This window comes from Maylandia zebra, linkage group LG17 (assembly GCF_041146795.1).
Source record: "Maylandia zebra isolate NMK-2024a linkage group LG17, Mzebra_GT3a, whole genome shotgun sequence".
NCBI lineage: Eukaryota > Metazoa > Chordata > Actinopteri > Cichliformes > Cichlidae > Maylandia > Maylandia zebra.
This window is the reverse complement of record NC_135183.1, coordinates 13951296-13958149: the sequence shown is the minus strand read 5'-3', so window position 1 is coordinate 13958149 and position 6854 is coordinate 13951296. Positions and strand designations below refer to the sequence as shown.

At 41.2% G+C, this 6854-nt stretch overlaps 1 protein-coding gene across 3 annotated transcripts in view; it reads left to right on the top strand.

The window, feature by feature from the left end:
• Positions 1 to 267: 267 nt before the first annotated feature.
• The window catches only part of adcyap1r1b (adenylate cyclase activating polypeptide 1b (pituitary) receptor type I), a 38976-nt gene continuing 32389 nt past the window's right edge, over positions 268 to 6854 (top strand). For 2 of the 3 annotated variants that reach the window (XM_004572323.6, XM_004572325.6), the window contains exon 1: positions 268 to 626. The gene's annotated coding sequence lies outside the window, so the exon portion shown is untranslated. Of the gene's footprint in view, positions 627 to 2910; positions 2980 to 6854 lie in introns of all 3 variants that reach the window. The other variant, XM_004572324.6, reaches the window with a different exon arrangement.

Here is a 6854-nt window from a genome sequence, read left to right as displayed (position 1 = left end):
CGCACGCACGCACGCACGCACGCACACACACACACACACACACACACACACACACACACACACACACTTTCTTCATGTTCCACCACATCTCTGTGTCTCTGTGTAGAATCAGATGAGACTAGATAATTTAACACACCCCGTTTATTCACATCCATCATGTAGAATTGGATTTCAGCTTCCTTGCGCGCATGTGTGAGAGTGTTTGTGCATGGATAAGAGAGAGGGAGAGAGAGAGAGAGAGAGTGAGAGAGAGAGGGGGAAGGGGGGGTTGATAGCGAGTGGACTAGTTGAAATGCGCGGCACATTCTTATGTGGAAGACGAGACGAGCAGGCAGCAGTCCTTGGGCCAAGCGACATATCAGCACTTAACAACCGAACAATCTCCACGCACGGCACGGGAAACCTCGTTTCATTCCTTAATCTCTGCCGCAAAAGCAAAATTACCGCATTCTTCCAAGCGGTAATTCTGCAACAAACCCAAACTGCATACCGGCTGGAAGTTGCATCGCCTGGAGCCACCGGGGAATCTTGTATCTTTACAGCTCCGCCAGGCTTGATTTGTCTCCTGTGGTGTGCGCGAAGGGGCCGCGGCGCAGGAGTTCTATTTGGAGCAAATTGATAAAATGGTAAGATTTGCGGGGGGAATTCACGAATCACATTTTAAGTGGTTAAACCTGCATGTAAAGGGAGGAGAATGGAAGTGAGCGTGCCGGGATCTTGCGGCATGTGTCGGATGATCTCAGTGAGGAGGTTGCTTCCTATCAGTGGCTGCCGGCAGCGCGCAGTTTGCACACTGCAAAGGAGAAGGACCATCACTAAGCAATGAATATGAGAAAACAGAAAGACAGGATATTGGAGCAGAAAAGCACCTATGTACAAAATAGCGCATTGTCTATATATTCGTCTGTGAACATGAGGAGTCTTTAATATATTCTGATTAAGTAATTCTTAAAATCAGAATATATTTATATATATTTAAAATCAGAATAATATGCATGAGCTCTTTTATGGATAAAAGAGTTATCCAGTCCTTCCTCTGTTATTAGAGTATTCAGTTCAATTACTCAAAGATAAGATTAATATTATCATCTATTCCATAATTTGGCACACACACATACAAATATATATATATATATATATATACACGCACACATGCATATGCACATGTGTGTGTGTTTCTGTCTGTCTGAAATCCAGGCCTTTGGGTAAATGCTGTGTGTGACCTTGTAATGCAGCCTGCTGTCGCTGAATAACAATTGCGGCTTCTCTTCTTTCTTTGCCTGGCTGGTTTGGGAGGGTTAAAGCTACACTGAAAAAGCTATTCAGTCCCAGCCGCCTACATCTACACGTCTGTTGTGTCTGAATGATGGCAGAAGATGTGTTTTCTCTCAGAACTTGTGTTTCTTAATGATGGGGGGAAATATGTGTGCATGCAAGTCTGCGTCCCTCTGTTCCGATGACATTATAAAATGCTGTTGAGTTATTTATTTACATCTCGGAATGCTCAGCTGCAGCATCATTCATAAGACTCGCCACAAATGCGATAAGTAATGCTCTGTTTTTCTATCTGAACATGCGTGAGAACTGTTTAAATATCTGAGTTGGTTCATCCCAAAGAAAAAGTGTGTATGCAGTTCTAATTTGTTTAAATTTACAGGTCACATACAGCTCAGCATATCAGAGAAACCACAGAATCCTGTTTACATTTGCTTGACCTAAGAGTAACAAACATTCCCATAATACCTCGTGCAGGAAAGTGAGGAGACATTTAGAGTGTAACAGCACAAGTAGGACCAGAGAGCTTTTCTGTCCTTTAGATCTCAGTGATGCTGACATTTAAATGACCCAATTAGCCTTGTTGTGTTGACTGGCCTGATCAGCAGAGGAAAGAGAAGAAAAAGTCAGGCCGGAGAAGGAGAAGATATTAGGCATCAGGCCCAGTCTCAGCAAGGCAGCCTTGTAACACACCCAGTGTCATGCATGAGCAAGTGTCATTTATAGTTGTATTGAGGCGATCCAGTTCCCATGCAAAAGGGTGAACACAATAAAAAGTAATGTTAGTTTTGAAATACTTGCCACATCCATGTCTGCAATTAATGGTATACGATGGTTGAACTGAATGGCAAAGAGAGCACATTTTAATGGCTACACCATCCGATCAAATAGGAGTTTTCTGGATGTGATGTGCATCATTTAATGCACACAAAATCCACAAAATTTTACATTTGAACTTTATAAATTTGACCAAATATGGAGCTGCCAGCAGAGTTCTTCATATTAGTACATATCATTCTGGACGGTAATTGTTGATGTCACTTTAAACAGATTATGAAGAATGGGGGAGGCTTGGGGGTCTGCATTTAGGGGACACATTGAGTAAGGGTTCTGGCAATTCTCCCCAATAAATTTCGAGTATTGGAGACTTATCTTTTCTGCATTGTGGTTTAATTTATCTAAAAGAAAATAATTTTAAAAAAAAATGTAACCAGGATATGCTGTTGAAATTAAAGGCCTTTCACAATGAAGACCTGGTTATGGTAGCAGCCATACATACACAAAATATTTTAAAATGTAATGTAAATTTCAAGATCTAGATCATGATGTATACGAATGTCCACCACTAAAAAAAAACTGCCTTTAAAAAACATGTAAGTCTCCTTCACTGGGGTCCTTATCATTTTATTTATGCCTATATGCTAAATTCACCAGTTGTTAGAAACATCATATTAAAAGTTTTGCAAGTTATTTCAAGTCCAAGGTGCAAAGTAAGAAAATAGTGTTTTACCTAGACCTGTCAAAACCCTTGGTGTAACTGTTTAAAGGAGTGTAGCTGATAACTGGAACTGTGACAGAGAAAGGCACACTGAAAGTTTATCCACTATCGTCTTTTTGTTTTCTATGTGTTGTCAGTGATGGCCAACCCACCAAATCATAAGGAATGCAAGGGCACAACTGACACTAGACTCAGTAAAGACAGTGGTATGTATATACACTCTATCAAAATAATTAATCACAGGAAGAAAAATATTATACAGTGAGGTTTCCTGGCATTCTTGATCACGTTTAAATATTAATTGTTAATTTCCCTCATTGGATGTTCTCCCTGCAGAATACAGATACATAAAAGCCTGATTTACCTTTCTGTCCTCTTTTGTGTTTGCCTGGTTTTAGACATGAGCGTAACAAATTGGCACTTCTGTCTAATATCAGGCTGATTTGTTTGGGGAAGTGACCTGCCTGAATGTGCCTGAATGTCTTAATCAATTAACTTATAAACCTCTCAGTTTTGACTGTGGTTACTATTTTGGGGGATTTTTTTGATCATTCTTAGGACTCATGTACATCTCTAGCCACAACACTTGGGCTATAAACTCCAAAAACAGAAATCTACAACTTTCCAAGATAAAATAAACTTTATTAGTCCAAAAGTTGGGAAATTCACATTGTTACAGCAGCAGAAAAAATGTTTTATAGTGCAGTGGTTGTGTGTTAATAACAGCAGGTATTGAGTATTGTACATTGAGATATGTACAGCCTCCAGTGTTTGCATATGCGGTGTGTTTTCACGTGTACATTCACTGCTTAGTTGGTATTTAGACATTTGTCCTTATCCCACTTCCTTCTGGCTCATCCATGGTTATATAACTGCAGTTACAGTCATCACAAAAAATGTAGTGGCTGTATTCAATGAGATTCTTTTGTGTTTTTATTTTTGGTATGCAGGGGTTGCTCTAAATATTGGGAGGTGATCTTTCCAGCTCCCCAAAACGACACATGTGCTTTGCAGTTCAATTCAATTCAAGTTTGTTAATGCTCCAGGAACCTGTAACTGTAAATGACACTGAAGTAATGTTACTATTTCAATACAATATGTTGAGCATAGCATTATTCCAGGCAGGCCGCAAAGCTCAGCCACTATTACAGGAGATCAGCTGATTTTGTTTTACACATCCAATTGTCTGTTTCACATAAGGCGTTAGCTGTATGTCCCCAGTTGCTGCAAATCTGCAACTCACCACCCCATCTCTCTTTCTGTGCCTAACCTTTTAAAACCGGAACCAATGAAATAACTGCCAGAAATCTTTAATTTTTTGATAATACAGTGTTTGTTGAACCTTTAGACAATGTAGATATATAAATTTTAATCTACATATATGATTTTAAATTTTTCTGTGTTTGCAATTTAGTCATTACAATGTGTCATGCAATTTATATCATTTTTGAGGGTAAAAAAAGTCACACTGATGATGTAGAAGTCTCAAAAACTCACAACACACATGTATTAAATATGATACACTTGGCTTTAAAGGGCTAAATATTGTATCTGGTGTCACTGTTTACTCTGAGCTGGGCTTTTGCTGCTCCACTCCATGTCTCCAGCATTCCCAGTATGGATGTGGAATCGTGAGGCGGTGTGTACAGTGAACAGACCCATACCAGGAAATGCAAGTTGCTAGAGGTGCAAATATCACTACGATCTTTTGACTGGTGAACAGTCTTTGACCAGCATCAGGCTCGTGGGTGGCCAAGGCTCATTGATCCACATGGGTAATGAAGGCAGGGCCATGTGGTCTGATTCAACAGACGAGCTACTGTAGCTCAAATTGCTTAAAAAATTAATGCTGGTTCTGATAGAAAGCTGTCAGAATATACAGTACTTACCAGTTTGTTACGTGTGGGGCTGCATGGCTGCAGACCAGTAAAGGAGCCCATGGTGACCCTTGTCCACTGCCAAAAGCACCAACAATGGGCCTGACTGTCAGAACTGTTCCACGGAGCAATGGAAGAAAGTGACCTGCGCCACTAGGCCAGCACACACCCTCTCTGCCATCTTTGTGATGGCAGAGAGGGTGTTCTTCTGTTGAAAACCTGGCACTAGGATGCACTATGGCCAGTGGAGGCAGTGTGATGCTTCAGTTCAATTCAATTCAGTTTTTTTAATATAGTGCCAAATATCCACAACAGTTGCTCCAAGGTGCTTTGAGAATTTAAGAGGAAAAGACCCTGAAATAATAAAAGAGAACAGAGAGAACCCCAACAATCATATAGCCCTACAAGGACTTTGGCGACAGTGGGAAGGAAAAACTGTCATGGCTGTGTGCAGGCAGGCAGGGAGGAAGGACCCAGAATGCATGACTCACTGAGGAAAAGTTGAACTCAAAATAAACAGCTTTATTGCGGGTTGCAGACTGAACAGAAGACTAACTATACTGAGGGAAAATAAACTAACAGGCAGGCAAAACAGGTACTGGAACACACAGCAAAACCTGAGGGTGAGCAGACATTAACGACACGACAGAGAGCAAAGGAAAACACAGGGCTTATATACACTGGGGAGTAACCAGGGAATGGGAAACAGGAGGGAGACACAGCTGGGAGAAATTAGACTAACCAGACAGGGGAGAAGTAAAACAGAACACACTGACATCAGACTGGGACTATCAAAATAAAACACAAAACACAAAACAAATCACAAAGACGCAGACTTGACACTGAGAGGCAGTGGCGGTCCTAGCCTGTTTGGCGCCCTGGGCGAACACTCCCCCCCACCACACACACACATATGAAGAGAGAGAGAGAGTGTGCATTGTATGCAAACGGCTACCAAACAGCCATGATAATTCGTCATACAATGAGAACAGGACAAATCAACAATTGACTAATTAATATTAAAATCTGTAACATAATGTATTGTTTGGAGTTTAGTCTGTTACTGTTACTATTTTTACCATTTCTCCTTGGAGCAACTGTAACCCGCATAACTTCCTTAGGGATTAATAAATTATTCTGATTCTGATTGTTTCAGGATGACCTGCCATTATCCAATGACACATCTGCTTACCTGCATCTTTTGCTCGTTTAACATAACCTAATAGACCTACACCTTAGCTCACAGATTCACTTTGTGTAGGGTTTATTTCTGGGATTTCACACAACCCAGGATTCAAATCATGAATACATAATGGGCTTGGATTTACATCATTATGAATGAAATGTGCTCTATTTGGAAGCAGCCGGCCCCCCTCCACGAAAGTGGAGGGGGGGCAGACTGTGTGTGAGACTTTAAATCATCAAACTGTAAATTATAAATTTTAAATTGATCCCTTTACCCCGAGTCCTAAAGTGTATATTTATTTTCTTACTCTTCTTATATTTATTGTTTGTTTACTTGCACTGCTGTAACTGGAGCCTTGTGTCTCGTCTCTCTGGACTGTATGTAGCGGAGATGACAATAAAGTTTACTTTGACTCCAGCAGCGAGCAGGCGCACCGAGGGCTCTCGCGCTCACTTTTCGCATATAGAATTTCGAAAAAACATCGGTGCAAATTATAAGTCTGCATGATTTTTCTTTTTCTTTTTTATTTTCTTTTGCAAGTTGGTTATTAGATGCCGCTCTAGCCAGCCAGAGAATCCCCCGTCGCCCCGCCCTCTCCTCCCTGTGCCGCAAGCAGCAGGCGCACCTCGCAAACGGAGGGCGCCCCTACTCCCAGCAAATGGGCGATAGAAAACCGATCGGTGCCTATGACATTCCTACTATGCGCTGGCATGACGTCGGGGCAGCATGAGAATGAGCTATTTTTTTATTTATTTATTTTTAGCCGATGCCCGTGATGTCGCCTCCCACCACGATGCCGCCCCAGGCAACCGCCTGTGTCGCCCGTATCAAAAACCGCTACTGCTGAGAGGCAGTCTGAAAGAATATAACACATGGAACCCAGGGACGACAGAGACTTAAAGAAGAATTAACATCAAACTAAACTCATGACCAGAACCAAACTGAAACATTGATTTATAATACTCATCAAAACAGGATAGCTAAAGAATCAGACATAAATCATAATACAGAAAAACAC